The following is a 17,564-nucleotide window of genomic DNA, read 5'->3' as shown; positions in this document are numbered from 1 at the left end:
AACTTAAACCCCACCTGTATAGGGGGTCAACCATCAACCACCCACTTGTCTATGGGTCAACCACTCACATTGCACAACTTTGAAGTGTTGAAGAGTCAAGACTGAACTTGTCACTCAAGTAGACTGGGACGGGAATCAGATGAGATAGAAAGATATTTTATCATATTAGATCATGATACGTACTACGAACAGCACTCCTGCATCGTGTATAATAAGCTAGCCAGTGGCTATCAATTAATTATACATTGAACCAAGAGGCACCTTGCAGGTGCTTGCAGTGTGCGCTGTGCAGATTCCCTCGCAAGGCTTTGAGAGAAAGCAACGACTTGCTCTCGGCGCAGCTGTGAAGCATTAAACCATGGCGGTAGTTAACGTCGCCAACTTCTCGAGCTGTTTTCGGTGACTCAGCGGTGCTGCATTGCAAATCACAACTTGCTATCCACCCACTCCTGCACCTGCCTTCCTTTCTTCACCTCCTTTTATTATTGATAATCCAGCTTTTGTCAGCCTTCAATCCATCCATTTCCTCACTCGATCGTCTCTCTTTCTGTTGCAATCTTGCCAGTATCCGATCTTTTCATCTTTCTCACTCCATCGTCTCCCTCTTAGTTGCAACCTCGCATTCTCCGTTTTTCCATCCCTCCCTTCTCCCTTCCCATCACGATGGAATTCTTCCTCAACCGTTCATCTAAATTCCACCACCTTCTCACTCAGTCTCTTCCGCTCCTCGCCCTTCCTCTCGTCGCTTTAGCTTTTCTTCAACTCCCCTGCCCATGGCTCATCCACCTCCTGCTGCCCCACGCGCTCCAGCAACATTGCTCTACGCTTCCCGGTGCTTTGGCTCTGTTCACCTTGCTCTCCTGCTGTCTTGTCCATTACTCGATGCGCAAATCGAATGCGGTCTACCTCATGGATTTTGTGTGCTATCGAGCTGCCGACGCCAGAAAACTCCCCATGGCGGAGTTTATGAAAAAGTCAGAGTTGACGGGGTGCTTCACCGCGGAGAGCCTTGATTTTCAGAAGAAGATTCTGCAGCGGTCCGGCATTGGCCAGGAAACCTACTTCCCTCCCGCGGTCACAAATGAACCGCCCAACCCTTGCCTCGAGGAGGCTCGCGGTGAGGCTGAGGAAGTAATGTTCGGTGCTTTGGATGAACTCTTCACCAAGACCAGCGTTAAACCTCGGGATATCGGGATTCTGGTGGTGAACTGTAGCATCTTCTGCCCAGCCCCGTCGATGTGCTCCATGATAGTAAATCGATACAAGATGCGCGGCAACGTTCTCAGCTACAATCTGGGAGGCATGGGATGCAGTGCTGGTGTCATTTCCGTTGGACTTGCAAAAGATCTTCTGCGAGTACACAGTCGGTCATATGCTGTCGTGGTCACCACAGAGAACATAACTCTCAATTGGTACAGGGGTAATGAGAAGCCGATGCTGGTGTCCAACTGCCTATTTCGCTTGGGAGGATGTGCTGCTCTGCTGTCTAACTTCGGAAGCGATAGGAACCAGGCCAAGTACGAGTTGCAGCATGTAGTGCGGACTCACAGAGCTGCAGACCATAAGTCCTTCTGGTGTGTGCAGCAAGAAGAGGACGCATTCGGTACTCTTGGCGTTACTCTCTCCAGAGAACTAATGAGCGTGGCCGCCGGTGCTTTGAAAACAAATATTACCACACTTGGACCTCTCGTTTTGCCTTTCTCTGAGCAAGTTATGTTCTTCGCCACGCTCGTAGGACGCTACCTGTTCAAGATGAGCCTGAAGCCTTACATTCCTAACTTCAAGCTCGCCTTCGAGCATTTCTGCATACACTCAGGAGGACGTGCCGTTCTGGACGAAGTCGAGAAGAACTTGGAGCTTCACGATTGGCATATGGAACCTAACCGGATGACGTTGTACAGGTTTGGTAACACCTCAAGCAGCTCGTTGTGGTACGAGCTCGCATACTTGGAGGCGAAAGGGCGGATTAAGAAAGGACACCGCATTTGGCAGATTGGTTTCGGATCCGGCTTCAAGTGCAACAGCGCTGTTTGGAAGTCACTGAGAGATCTCAAGGCTTCCTCTGTCAAGAATTGCTGGAGTGAGTTTATCGACGACTTTCCAGTGAACGTACCTGCAGTGGAGGAGTTTTAGATAACCTTCGAAGCTCTGTATTAAAGTTTTTCGGCCGTGGATAATCGATCAAGTAGCGCCGGGTGGTGCTTGCATTGGGCAGGAGAATGTTGCTGCTTGTGTGTATCACAATTTCTCTCGTCTTTAGATTGTCGACGATCTCCCGAATCAGCTTCGTTCGGCAACCATAATGTTTTCGTTCCATATATTTCATGTCAGCTCGGAGCCGGGAGCTTCTTGTATGTGCAGTTATTGCTAGCAAAAATTCAAGCTTTCCATTCCCATTTAATGTTTTGAGATCTGAAACTAGTGGTCGTTAGGTGGTCCATGTTTTGTGAAAGAGTTTCACACAAGGTCGAAGGGAGCTTCTTGTATGTGCAGTTATTGCAAGCAAAATTTCCCCATTTAATGTTTTTTGAGATCTGAAACGTTATCTCAAATGAAACGTTATCTCAAATGTAGTAGTCCTTACGTGGTCCATGTTTTGTGAAAGAGTTTCAAACAAGGGTGCATGCCACGATAGCACTTGGTCCAACTTGCGGGTTGTACGGGCCTTAAATAATAAAAAAGAAACTCTTGGAGGACTCTCAAGATTCATTAGGCTTTGCCAAGGTTTCATAGTTATTTTGCATGCTCCTATACTCATTACTAAGCCATTGCCTTTTTTATAAAAAAACTATAATTTAAAATTGAAAGGGAAATCTACGTTATTTTCCTTTTGAAGGTTTAACAAATGATACTTGCAAAGTTTTGATGTCAAACATTCTTGGGTTTTTTTGGCTTTGTTTTTTTAAATAGATGTAGTAGACGACAATTTCTTCATTGGCAAGCATAAAGCTCGTATGGTTGGTATAAAGCCCCTTCAATAGAAAAACCTATTTTTTCATAGGCGAACTTGCTTTTCTAGCAAACGGCGTTTGGGCTAGCAATTTTTTTTAAGGAAACAGTTGCAATAGTTAACATTCGAATCGGCTTTAGAGCCTTGCTCACAAATGAACACGCGAGACTTGGCTGAGCGATCGGAAAGCATGAAATGACTTGAAGACATGTAGTTGGAGGCAGCCAAAGCAATCGTTCTAGGGAGAGCTCGAACATGGAGAGAGAGTGGAACCATCTAAAATTAGAGGTTAAGAATTTTAGAGGTTACACACAAGCTAAAGCTAAAAAGCCAATAGCCATCTAAAAGTAGAGGTTATGAATTTTAAAAATTCCTAATAAAAATTCCTACTTAGCCATTTTGCCAACTAACCACTCACTAATGACCTCCCCAACAATCAATCTACAATTCACTCTCCTCAGTTAGCAAAAAAACCACAAGATGAACTTAAAACTCACGCGACAGCCTATGGACATGCACACGAAACTTGGAAGTATTTGATAAATTATAAATCGCTTCACAATGCCACCTCTTATCAATAAGATTCATGTAATGCCTAATTAGTGTCTGCTTGGTGTTGTTTTCCATTTCCATATGAAAGAGAGAGAGTACACCATAAAAGTGTAACTAGTAGTAGCAAGGAATCAGAGGATTGCACACTAGAAGATTGCAAAATGCCAATAGAGGTTACACTGATCCTTGAAAAGCATCTTACAGATTTCATCTCCAAATCCAAAGAACATGGTTGGGAGAAGCCATCCATCATCTTCCCCAACACAACCTCGTCATGTCGAAACAACTCATGGACATCAAATCCTAAAGCAATTGGCCAACATGCGGTACATCAGACTCAACTAGATATTCCTACAGTTCTAGCAAGTGACCTCCTCGCATAAGAACCCTCATAAAGAAGGAAATCCTCCAATTCATGCTTCGAAGGTACCCTTCCTATAAATTCTCAAACCAGGACTAGCTTCGCTGGGGACTCATCCCCTCTCCTCACACAACCCTCTTATAGCTTAGAAAATAGTCCGCTAAGGTCATCTACAAAAAAGTGATGAAGGGGAAAATCGAGACAGTTGATCTTAACAAAATAAGGAACCTATGATGTGCGCCGAGGCACAAAAGATTCAAAGTGATTTGGGCAAGGGCTTGATGAAAATTCAGATTTATCCTCTAGAAAATCATAAATAAGTGGCTACCGGTTAGAGCCAGTTTAGCAAGGAACTTTCATGCTAACCCCATGTGCACGTTGTGTGGAAGTGTAGCAAAGTACATTCAACATTTGATCTGTTAGTGCCCAATATCGAGGAGGTTGTGGACAAGGATCGAGTCGGTTATCAGGGAGGCGGGGCTAATGGAAATGTTTCAGATAACTAGCAACCGAAAGATGGTAATGTTAGGGGATTCTTATGGTCACCCTTTAACATTCAAAGTATGCTGCCTGTTTTGAGCCTGTTTTAAAGAGGGGCAGTGTGTTATACACGTGCTTGATACAATATAGGTCAGTGGAGGCCTAAACCAACCCAGTGGTTGTGTGTGAATGAGCTTTGGAATAGTTTAATCGTTTAATTTAATTTTTAAACTAGGCAGGCTTGGACTTAATGTGATTGTCCTAAACCAACCTAGTGGTTGGAACATCATGCAATATATTATCTTGTTGGTTTAGTTCAAACACTAATTATGTGATTGTCCTAAACCAACGTGGTTGAACACCAATATATTTTACCAACCTGGTGGTTGTCAATGAATAAGTTTTAGAATAGTTTAGTTATTTCATTTCTAAACTGACCTGCCTTAGACTTAATGTGATTGTCCTAAACTCGATGGTTGGAACATCATGCAATATGTCACCTTGCTAGTTTAGGTGAAACACCAGTTATGTGACAAATTGGGATTTAAAAAGTACATTTTTTAAAATAAAATACGTACTTTTTTATTTAAATAAGTGTCCTAATGCCCTATATTTAAAAAAACGAATTTTTTTCCATCAGTTGACAATCGGGAACATACCGCACAATTTGACATGATACCGTGCAGTATGTCCCTTCACACACCGCACGGTGTAATATCACACCCTGTGGTAAATTTGAAATGCATTTGTAAATTTTTTTTAAATTTTTGAATTACGACATTTACAATTTATTTAAAAACATCAAAATTTTGTTCTGTACATACATGCAACCAAGTAATTGTTCAAAAGTACACTACGTAAGCTTCTCCTCAACCCAAGGACACACCTAAATGAGAACATTAGGCATGGATTAATGGGCCTCCAATGTTGTGCTAAAGTGATGCATACCCATTTGAGGGCATGCTCCATAACTTTTTTTTAATTTGTTGAAAACCAAAACAGATTGAAAATTTGGAATCCAAACTAGTGAGACTACTGCATGGTGGTCTTCAAACATTTATATGCAAAGATCTTTTAATAAATCCAACACTATTTACAATGTCTTTTGAGAAAGTGATGGTTTTTGTGGTGACCGGTGGAAGCAAGCGAGGATTGCAAAGCCATCATCAATCGAGGTGGAAAGGCTGACTCGAACACTATTGAGCTCAGTCCGCCGAGTAAAAAGTTGCTTAGCATTAGGGGATGATTGGGGTCTCAAAAGAGCCTCATAATAAATGAATTCTATGGTAACCCATGGGCTAAGGGTCCCCTAGCATTTACTCAACTGACATGGGTATCTTTATTTTGAAATTTATCAAACTTGGGCTTTAGATGGAGGTGGATGGTGGTTGGATCAAAGGCCTAGGATGCTCAAATTGGTGGGAGGCACCTTTGGTGGGCTCCAAATTAGCAAAGGTTGACAAAATAGAGGTGTAATAAAGAGGGAGACATTGCCATTTGCTATGCACCATTAGATCTTGGATAGATCTAATGGTGGAAATCAAAAGATCAAATGAAGGGCCATGATCTAGGTGGATTTTTTAGGGTGGAGATGGAGGCCCTTGAGATGGATGGCTAAGATTAGGTGCATAATGGATGGTGCGGATTTGAGTGCCTTTTGCTTGTATGTCTACCCTTGGATCTCCTTGAGATCAATGGCTCGGATTCCAATGCCTTTTCCTTGCATCTCCACCCTTGGATCTATTTTGTAGATGGATGGCTTAAATTGAACCCCCTTCTTTTTCGTTTCAAGGACTTAGATTTGATCCCTCTATCCTTTGATGGTATCCATTAGATCTACACCTTGATCAAATGGCTTGGAGGGCTCTACCACAAATTTGAATGCGTCCCTTGGATTGTACATGAGATCAATGGTTGGGAGTGTGTGGGGGTTAAAGGTCACTGTGCCTTTACCCCGGTTATGTACAATACTCAAACACATATATAAATGAATGAAAAAGAAGATTAGGGTGGTTCTTCACCCACCAAAACTTGTGTGGCTCTCTGTCTCTCTCTCTCCTTCTTCCGTTCTTGCTTCCGTTGAGAGCACTCTCAACTGGTATCAGAGCCCGGGTGATCTAGCTGAGCGTGCGTGAATGCTTGAAGCTCAGCAGCTCTGTGGGAAGCTTTGTGGGTGACTTTACTTGCATTCGAGTGTGCAGAGACCTTGGAGGAACCTTTGGAAAAGTTACTTTGGCTTTACGAAGTGGTTTTGAGAGCCTGTTAAGTGGTTTGAAAGAAAAAGTCGTTTTTTGAGCTTTTTCCTATTCCATTCGATGACAGAGACTCCGTATTGACTTGTAGAGGCAACTATTGCTTGCTTTTGGTGTCCACATTACTTCAGGAGCTTGGAAACACCTTCATTCTTGAATCTGGGATCATTTCATTGGATTTCTGACTCACTGTGTCAGTTCCTGCGTTTTTTGCCCGGGTGTTGGAACTCAAGTTTGGAGCAACCATTTGCAGATCTGTCAGTTCCGGTGGACTCAGGAGGTCCTAAAACTTCTATGTTGCTCATCATTCGCACTCCGATGGAGTTTACAAAGAGCTCTGTTTCCAAAAACGTTTTTCAGTCTGTGTGTTGGACCCAGTGATTGAGACCACGGTTTCTAAAACCGTCTGTCCCATTGCGTTCCGGACGCCCAAAAACCCCTACCTATCAGTTCTTGCGCGATTCGGTGGAGGATTTTCAGAGTTATAGATCTCTGTGTATTCGATTTCGTCTCTCTGTTATGCATTTTTCATTCTAAGGTTTTGAAACCTTAGATTTATGCCACGTGGCAGTGGATAAGTATTGACTCCCATTTCTCACTCATCGGTTGGGATTTTGGAGTTCTGGCAGAAGAGAGATATTTGCAGATTTTCTTACTGAGTCCGATTATGCAATGGCGCCCATGTTTTGAGGCATCTTAGGTTCTATTTTCAGTAGCGCTCATTACCGTGGGACTATGATTTCTTGAGCATACCTTATGCAGATCACTCTGGTTGCAGTTTGAGCAGTGTGCGCTCATTCGTGGTATGCATTGGGTTGCAGTGGATGATTTATAGGCCATTTGGATGCATTGCGGTCCTTATTGGATGCGCTGATAGGCCCAAATTGCCTTGTGGGATGCTATTTTTTATGGACGCTTTGCACATGGATGCTATTTTATGCTGAGGGACAGCTTTGACACATTGCTGGTGATGCACTGATAGTGCTATGCTCTCTTGGATGAGATATTATTGATGCATATGCCAGTGGACGGTGTTTATGCTTGAGTCATTTGGCACTTATTGGCATTTTCTTTTGGGCCAGATTTGCTCATATGGATGCATAGTATATGCACATGAGTCAGATGCATCTTTTGATGCTTTGAGCTTTGAGTTTTGGTGACATTTCACTCTATTGTGGCATACACATTTGGGTGCACCTGGTATTTGGTGTGATTCTCTCTTGCAGGCACTAGCATTTGGGATTTTGTTTCATTTGCATCATGGCATCCTCTTCCATGTCTGAAAAGGAGTTTTTCAACATTAAAAAGTTTGATGGGACAAACTTTTCTTTGTGGAAAGAACAAATAACGGATGTGCTTATTCAAAAGAAGCAGATTAAACCCTTGGCAGGGATTGAAGCTAAGCCTGCAAATATGTCTGAGGATGATTGGAATGAGTTGGATGCATTAGCAAAGTCTACTATTAGACTTCATCTTGCAGAGTCAGTTTATTTCACAGTAGTAAATGAGCAGACTACGGAAGATTTGTGGAAGAAACTGTGTGCCACTTATGAGAAGGAAACTGCCTCCAATAAAGTTTACCTCATGAAGAGGTTGTTTGAGCTACAGATGAAGGAAGGGGTCTCCATTGCTTCTCACTTGAATGAATTCAATATTATTTTCAGCCAGCTTCAGGCTCAGAAGATGAATTTTGATGCGGAGAGTAAGGCAATATTTCTCTTATGTTCATTGCCATCCTCATGGGATACCTTCCGTACAGCTGTCAGTAACTCTGCACCTGGTGGAGTACTGAAATTTGATGATGTTGTAGGTAGCTTGTTGGCCGAGGAGATTAGACGGAAGTCTATGGATGGCAACAAGCAGGATGCAACCTTAAATGTGCAAAGGGGCAGATCACTGTTCAGGGGGAAGTCCCAAGAAAGAGGGAAGTCTCGTAGCAAATCCAGGGCACGGAACATTGAGTGTTACCACTGTGGCAAGAAGGGCCATATGAAAAAGGATTGCTACAAGCTGAAAAGAGAGCAAAAGGATAAGAAAAAGAATGCAAATTGGGGTGCAAATCAAAAGGAAGAGAGTCCAAGGGAGGACAAAGGAAAAGTGAAGATCGAGGAGATCAATGCAGTCACACATGATAGTGACAATGACGTTCTCTTCATGTCTAGTTTATCTGCAGAGTTGCTTACCACTTCAGATGATGCATATTCCCAGGATTGGATTTTGGATTCCAGTGCTTCATTCCATGTTACTCCCCATAGGGAATGGTTCTCCACTTATGATAGTGGAAAGACAGGTTGTGTGCATCTTGGAAATGACTATGCATGTGACATAGTGGGAGCAGGTGACATAAAGTTTTCTTTTGCAAATGGGTCTGCATTTGTTTTGAAACATGTGAGACATGTGCCTAAGCTGACCAAGAGTCTTATTTCAGTGGGTCAGCTAGATGATGCTGGTTTTCACACCACTTTTGGCTTTCAGAGTTGGAAAATTCAGAAGGGCTCTATGCTTTTGGCCAGGGGTGCCAAGTGTGGGACTTTGTATCCCTTACATGTATCAGGGGTATTTGATCATGTTGTTGCAATAACCGAGCAGCCAAGCACTTCTTTGTGGCATTGCAGGTTGGGGCACATGAGCCAGAATGGAATGAAACTCTTATGCCGTTTGGGTTATGTACCGCATTTGAGTTTCTCTGATTTTGAATTTTGTGAGCATTGTCTCTATGGGAAGCAGACTAAATCAGCCCATAAAAGAAGGGGAAAGAAAGAGTTTGAAATGCTTGATTTGGTGCATTCAGACGTATGTGGTCCCATGCCTACACGGTCATTAGGCGGGGCTGAATACTATGTGACATTCATTGATGATGCAACTAGGAAAGTGTGGGCTTATGCTATAGCTCGGAAGAGTGATGTGTTCCAGGTATTTCAAAAATGGCTGGCCTTGGTTGAGAATCAGTCAGGTAGAACGCTTAAATGCCTACGGACTGACAATGGCGGAGAGTATCTCTCTCATGACTTTCAGCATTTCTGTGATACACGTGGGATTAAAAGGGAGCTCACATCCCCTCGTACTCCAGAGCAAAATCCAGTTGCAGAAAAGATGAACCGTACCATTCAAGAAAGGTTGCAATGCATGCTTTCCAATGCAAGTCTTTCTGGTGGTTTTTGGGCTAAGGCAATGAAGACTGCAGTGCATGTGATCAATAGATCACCTAGTAAGAGTTTGGATGGTGGTATTCCTGAAGAGGCATGGAGTGGCAAGAAGCCCTCTTACTCTCATTTGCGTATATTTGGGTGTGAGGCATATGCACATGTGCCAAAAGAGCTTCGAAAGAAGCTAGATCCTAAGTCTAGGAAATGCATCTTTCTAGGTTATGGTGAAAGTGGAGAGATGGGCTATCGTCTCTGGGATCCAGAAGCAAAGAAGATCATATGCAGCCATGATGTGGTCTTCAATGAGAAGAAGATGCATAAGGCACCCATGAGGGATGTGGAAATGAGGAGAATCACTTTCCAGGATGTGAATCCACCTGCATATGTTGATAGACAGCAAGCTGTCCATGCACCAAATGTGCAAGAAATGGTACCACCAAGTACTCCCACAGGTATACAATCAAGGGTAGATGATGGATCATCTATTGGTGGAAATGATGAGCCAAATGTGGCTGATATGCAGGTGGGACAGCAAGCTGAAATGCCCTTGAGAAGATCATCTAGAGTGTCTGGACCACCTGATAGGTTGTTCCAGGGGTAGACTATGTGATGCTTACTGATTGCGGGGAGCCTTCTTGCTACAGAGAGGCTATGATGCGTGAGGATCAACGCAAGTGGGAGTATGCTATGCAATCAGAGATGAGTTCACTTATGAAGAATAAGACTTGGGACTTGGTTTCTTTGCCACATGGAAAGAAAGCATTGCCATGTAAATGGGTCTACAAAATGAAGGTCACAGGTGATGATGTGCCTAGGTACAAGGCCCGTTTGGTTGCTAAAGGGTTCAAGCAAGAGAAGGGTGTGGACTTTGATGAGATATTCTCTCCGGTTGTGAAGATGACCACACTTAGATGCATGCTTGGACTAGTGGCATCAGAGGATATGGAGCTTATGCAGATGGATGTCAAGACAGCTTTCTTGCATGGGGATTTGCATGAGGAAATTTACATGATGCAGCCGGAAGGCTTTGAACAAAAGGGCAAAGAGCATTTAGTTTGCAAGCTGAAGAAGAGTCTCTATGGTCTTAAGCAAGCGCCTAGAGAATGGTATCAAAAGTTTGATGCTTTCATTCGGTCGCAGGGTTTTAGAAGGAGTGAAATTGATCACTGCCTCTACACTAAAAGGGCTAAGGATAGTAGCCTGATAATCCTGGCACTATATGTGGATGATATGCTATTGGCTAGCAAGAATACTTATGAGCTAGATGCATTAAAGCCCAAGTTGCATGAGGCCTTTGATTTGGGATTTGCAGGTCATATTCTTGGTATGCGCATCACGCGTGATCGGAGTAGGAAACTCCTTTGGCTTTCACAAAAAGAGTATGTTACAAAAGTATTGCAGCGTTTTCAATATGGAGGGGGGGAAGGCAGTGAGTACTCCATTGCCTCAATATGTGAAACTGAGTCATACAGATAGTCCCAAATCAGATGAGGAGAGGGCCATGATGGCCAAGGTTCCTTATGCATCAGCGGTTGGGAGTCTTATGTATGCTATGATAGCTACTAGACCAGACATTGCATTTGCAGTGGGAGTTGTTAGCCGCTATATGGCTAATCCAGGAAAGAGGCATTGGGAGGCAGTTAAGTGCATCATGAGGTACATGAAGGGTACCAAGGAGATGTGCATCTGCTTTGGTAAAGGAGACATGCGTGTACTTGGGTACACAGATTCAGACTATGCAGGGCATGTGGATAGTAGGAGATCCACTTCTGGTTATGTGTTCACTTTTGCAGGTGGTGCAGTGTCGTGGATGTCTCGCGCACAGAAGTGCGTTGCTTTGTCTACCACAGAGGCTGAGTATGTTGCAGCCACAGAGGGTTGCAAGGAGGCTATATGGCTTGATCGGCTAGTGGGAGATTTGGGGATTCATACAGGTGTACCGACATTGCATAGTGATTCCATGAGTGCTATTCAGCTAGCACGGAATCCGGTCTTTCATGCAAAGACCAAACACATTGAGGTCAGGTACCATTTCATCAGGGAGGTACTTGAGGACAAGCGCATAGAGCTTGTCAAGGTTCATACAGATGATAACCCTGCAGATATGCTGACAAAGAGTCTACCTAGTCAGCGGTTTGAGTATTATCGTGTATTGATGGGCATTGGATAGTATGCTCACTGGTTGTTCTCCCTTAAAGGCACATTGTCCTTTAAGTGGGAGGTTGTGGGGGTTAAAGGTCACTGTGCCTTTACCCCGGTTATGTACAATACTCAAACACATATATAAATGAATGAAAAAGAAGATTAGGGTGGTTCTGCACCCACCAAAACTTGTGTGGCTCTCTGTCTCTCTCTCTCGTTCTTTCGTTCTTGCTTCCGTTGAGAGCACTCTCAGAGTGAAGGTCATGGGTCTAAACCATGGGTGAGAGGTCTCCCCACCCATAAATGCTCAACATGTCCTTTTGTATACCTCAAAGTACCATTGCCCCACACAAAGGAGCAATTGGTACACCTCAAATCCCTCTCTAATCCCTTGAAATTAGGAAACTCTAATTGGAGGCCCTTTTGAGACCCCAAATCTCCCCTAATGGATAGAGAAGAGGGTGAAGGCAAAGGAGAGTTGGAAAGAGAGGCTAGAAGAGGAAGAAGGCAAAGAAGGGGCTAGAAAGGGAGGGAGGGATAGGCTGAAAAGGAGAGGTTTAGGGGGGGGGGAGGGATGAGAGGAGAGGGATTGAAGGAGGAAGGGAGGGGTGACATAAAGGGGATGAAGGGGTGGGAGCAGAGAAGAGGGAGGGGGGAGGATGTAGGGGTTGAGGGGGTGGAGGTAGGGGGTGGGGGTACGGGTACGGGTACGGGTTGAGGGGGAGGAGAAAGGAGGCGGGGGTAAGAATGAGGGGGTGAGGAGAAAGGGCGAGGATAGAGGGGGGGGATAGAGTTGAAGGTGCGGGGGTAGGAGGCAAGGGTAGAGGGCGGGGGAGGGGGCTGAGGTACGGGAGAAGGGGGGCGGGGAGAGATGGGGAGGAAAGGGGACTAAGAGAAGGAGGCAAGGAGAGGTTGTCTTTAGCAAGCCAAAGGCTACAGCCAACGTCGACCAGCCTATCCTATAGCTAACTAGGGCTTGAGGATAGATTTTGAGGGTTTACGTTTGTCGCTAGTGCAGGTAGTTGGCCCCATGTTAGAATTTGTTAAGTCAAGCATTGAATAAACAAGCATGTAGATTTAAAACGTTGTGCGCAGTTAAACATGCAATCTGTTGCATTGGTAACTACCTACAGTGTTATCTCTGTGCCAACATAGACTTAGGTAGAACAGAATGTGTGTGTAGAATGACTTAGGTAGAACAGAATGAACTCCTACATGCAACTTTTACATGTAGACCAAGGCGGATTCAATGCTGACCAAGAAGAACAAATGCCACCCCAGTCACCACCGGCCTACACAACCATTTATGCTCTTTCCCAGGAAGCAACATCTTACTTAGAGCAAAGGGATCTAGGAAGTTTGCATGAGAGCCTAAAATCCTAGGAGGACAGTCCTACAATGACTACATACGTCAGGGACTTTCTCCATTCTTACCACTCTAGCAATCCACATGCTGGCAAGTACGGTACAATCACTGTACATCAGAGCCCACTCAGCATTATCCTTAACAATACAGTCATTCAAAGGGCTTTCTCACTCCCAACACACGATGCCAAAATCCCTACATGGCCTGCCGATGCAAAGTTTTTCGAAGTATAGCCTCTCCTCACCAAGGGCACATTGTTCCATAGGGACGGCATATTACTTTGCACCATCTTTAACCATCGCCTCAGGGAAGCAACACAATTCCTATCCACAATCTTGGGGGTTAAGTGCAGCAAGAATCGATCCCTTCCACTCTACACATTTGTTTTGCTGAGTAGGAAGCTAAAGCAAGACTGGATCTAGTACTTAGTCATCTTCTTTACAAAAAAACTAGATGGTTCGTTAGGCCAAAAATGGAAAATTCCACACTTATTGGCTATAATCATCAAAAAAGAGCTACAAGAAAGAGAAATGACTCTGCCCCAGTCACCAAAACCAATTGAGGAGTTGGACATACCCTTACCACCAGTATGGGAGCCGTCACCAACTTCTCCTACTATCACATTGACAAGTGTAGATGCCTTAGAAGAAATACCTATTCTGGAGGTCGGGATTGAGGAATTGCCCCATGAGATGCTACAGCTCAGTGCACAACTGCAACCAATATATCTCCAACAACAGTAGCAACCAGAGCCTAAGGAAAGATCACATGAAAGCCTGAGGCTACATCATCACTAGAACTGCCCATCGACGCCATGCCAATCGATGAGACACAAGGGGAGCTAGTGCCAAATCAACAGTATGACTATGGTACACAAGTGACTGAAATGCCATTGGAACAACCTCCCACAAGTACTACAGAATCATCAGGATGGCTACATGGGCACCACTTGTATCAGCAATATCGCCAGTCCTCATCATTATTTGTCATTCTCCAACATCAAGCTAGCCAAATGATCCAAATGTCAGAACTATTCACTAGCTTGGCCAACAAAGAATATGCAAGAGAATTGGACAGACAGACTGCAACAAAATTCGAAGACCAATTCTAGGCAATCGCCATAGAGGTTAAGACACTTCAGGCACAAATAGATGAGAAGGAGGTAGAAGAAATGTGCATGAACAAAGCTCTCCAAGCTCAAGAGAAGGCAGTGAGGTATGTGACCTCCAACCTCCACCAAAGTCAAACACAGCTGACAGCAGCAACAATACAAGCAACAGCAATCCTACAGACCTACTATAACTCCTTAACCTCCACACATGCTCAGCAGATGGAGGTAGTGGCACAAGATTGACTCACTCTAATTCACAAAGAAGAAGAGCTCCAGGATTGCAAGACAAGCTGGAAGACATGAAACAATCTTTGGCACTACAGCATTGACGAACTTACAAGGGAATGCAGAATCTTAAAGGACCAACTTGCTACAGCTAAAGAGACCAACACTTCACAAGCACAAGTCTTGGACCAATGGTCCAATACCACTGAAGACATTCCTCAATAGGCAAAGGTCACCTTGCAAATGAGAAAGCTTAAGGAGGCATATACAACCATCTACCAGAAATACAAAGAAAAAATGAATGAGATGCACTCCCAAAAGATAATCATCTCCAATCTTGAACTCCAACTGCTAGTGCACAACAATGAGACAATGGAAGACAGCACCAATAAAGCCCCACTACAATGCACAACAGTGGTATACCAAGAGCTTGTGGCTGCTCTACAAGTGGAAGATCACCTCAACGCACACGTGCTTATCCAATGGAAGCAACTCCAAATCAGGATCATATCTACTCATCCAACATTCAAATGGGAACATTCCATAGGGACCAAAACTCTGCGCATAATTTGCCAAGACTTGTTCGAAGATGAGAAAAATATCTTCTGCCTGTCTACACATGCCGGGTTTATAATACTCAGGATGGATGCTTTCATTACATATGTATGCCTCATGGGTAGTCCTCCCCTCAAGGTTATTGCTAGTCTATTGCCATTGCTACAAAGGCCATCACTATTATTTGCAAGGCATGACATAACCGACATCCCACCCATGCAGCTGATGATCCCATCGCACTAGCAAAAAGAAGTGTTGAAAGATGATAGGGCCTATCTCACATCCAACTTCCCATATCTAGCCACTCTCTCTACCAACCTCATAACCTCACTTACCCTTGCTACTACCACCCTCTTAACCTTCCCCGAGCTACATCCTAACATCTATTCCCTCTATTGTCTCTTTGCTCATGCCTCTCACCATTTTCAACTAACCCAAAAGTCACAAACTTATGAGCCCCTCACACCTAGCTTCTTCCCTTCCCTTGCTAATCCTGCCCTTGACGATTACCAAGCTGCTCAAACCATTTGCCCAATTCTTCCCCCCCTCCCCTCTACCCCCCCTTCCACAACTAACACTCTTCTATATTTCTCCCCCATGTCCCCAGATTCTCTCCCTGCCCCGTCATCACCTCCGACACTACTTATGCTTCCATTAGGAAAAAAGGAGACAGTATTTGATTTTGAATATTGTACTCCCATGCCCAGTTCCAATGATGGGTATGATTTTGATGAGATACCACTTCCCAGTAACCCCATCAAGGAATTTTGGAGCATATATCCTGATATGAAAACTCGAGGTGGATGGACCCTGCACAACTTTCCTACTACCAACCTTCGCCAGCGTCAAATTAGTGAAGGTTGGATAAGCAAGTTGGATCCACAACTTGCTTGGTGCCATCCCAAGCTCTTTGATGTAATCTTCTTGAAAGAGTACCTACATGCACCTCCATGTCTCAGAACCCATCCCAAGTTCTATGCAGTTCCACGACATAAAAAATGGAAAGCCAACATACACACTTTGGATGAAGATCGAACCATTAATTGGCCAATGATCGAACCATACTCTGGTATAGAATGGAATATCCAAGGCACAATGATCCAGGCACTTCAGCAGCATGAGCAAATAATGCGCGGCAACATTGATCGCTTCCTTCGCCTAAGTGCTATATTCTGCAAAACATTGGAATTCATTCTGGAGGTCCCATATTACCTTGATGGCCATTTGCCTCCACTCAGTTTCAATCCTAATGAACGGGTCGATGCTCAAATTACAAGCCGACTCTATCAAAGAGTGATCTTCGTAGAAGCATGCCACATATCTCTGTTCGAACAAACGATGGATACAGGCTACCTAGAAACTGAGCAAAAATTGTATGGTGCTAAGGCTTTACAGCAGGATCGATTGGCATGACACAAGTTCCATAGCCACTGGACTAAAGGCATGGCAATCCAGCTACATGCTCGCAATAAGCCATAACCCAAGGACGGGTAATAAAATGGATCTGGGAGTATGTTGTCTCTATGCCAACATGGACTTAGGTAGAACAGAATGTGTGTGTAGAGTAGCGGCAAAGCTCTGCTTATACTTGCATAAGGCTAGAAATAATCCCTCTTAGAAATCCAACTTGCATGTTCTACATGCAAGTTCTACATACGAGTTCTACATGCAAGTCCTACATACGAGTTCTACATGCAACTCCTACCTGCGAGTTCTACATGCAACTCCTACATGCGAGTTCTACATGCAAGTCCTACACACAACTCCAATATGCAAGTCCTACATGTGATTCCTACCTTCATGTTCTACATGCGAGTTCTACATGCAACTCCTACATGCAACTTCTATATGCAAGTTCTACATGTACAGAGAGAATATCTTACAATTCCTACATACAGAGAGAGAAGCTCTCCAACTTGTATAAATACCCCATAATGGAATGAAGCCCACACTCTTTGGGGCATTGTGTTGAGTTCTACTTTGGTATTCCAAGCAATTGTCTCAAGTGTCCATGCTTCCTTGTACTCCATGTCCAAAAGCATGTCCTAACCTTGCAACTCCTCCTCCCCTCTCCTCCAACCTTGCAACCCATCCTCTCCCTCTCCTCCTCCCTCCTCCTCCTCCCTCCTCCTCCTCCTCCTGCCTCCTCCTCCTCCTCCTCCCTCCTCCTCCTCCTCCTCCCTCCTCTCTCTTCTTTCCCCCATGCTCTTGTACCTTCTTCCTCTCCCACTCCTATGCTCCCCCTAAACCCTTAGTTCCTCAACCCTTAACCTCCATGATCTATGAGGGAGATGAGTTCTCCACCATGTACTCTACCTTGAATCTTGGATCCTCCTTCTAACCCTGGAACCTCTTCTAAGCTCTAGAACCTCCTAAACTTTGGAACCTCCTTCTAAACCCTGGAGCCTCCTTATGAACCCTGAA

General features: G+C 44.2%; 1 pseudogene; it reads left to right on the top strand.

The window, feature by feature from the left end:
* Window positions 1-524: 524 nt before the first annotated feature.
* On the top strand, window positions 525-2,561 carry LOC147900454 (3-ketoacyl-CoA synthase 11 pseudogene; annotated as a pseudogene).
* The last annotated feature ends 15,003 nt before the right edge of the window (window positions 2,562-17,564 follow it).

Source organism: Dipteris shenzhenensis, chromosome 7 (assembly GCF_047967505.1).
Source record: "Dipteris shenzhenensis isolate YYH24624 ecotype China chromosome 7, Dip_SZ_1.0, whole genome shotgun sequence".
Taxonomy (NCBI): Eukaryota; Viridiplantae; Streptophyta; class Polypodiopsida; order Gleicheniales; family Dipteridaceae; genus Dipteris; species Dipteris shenzhenensis.
The sequence above is the reverse complement of the archived record's forward strand: the minus strand, read 5'-3'. Positions and strand labels throughout refer to the sequence as shown.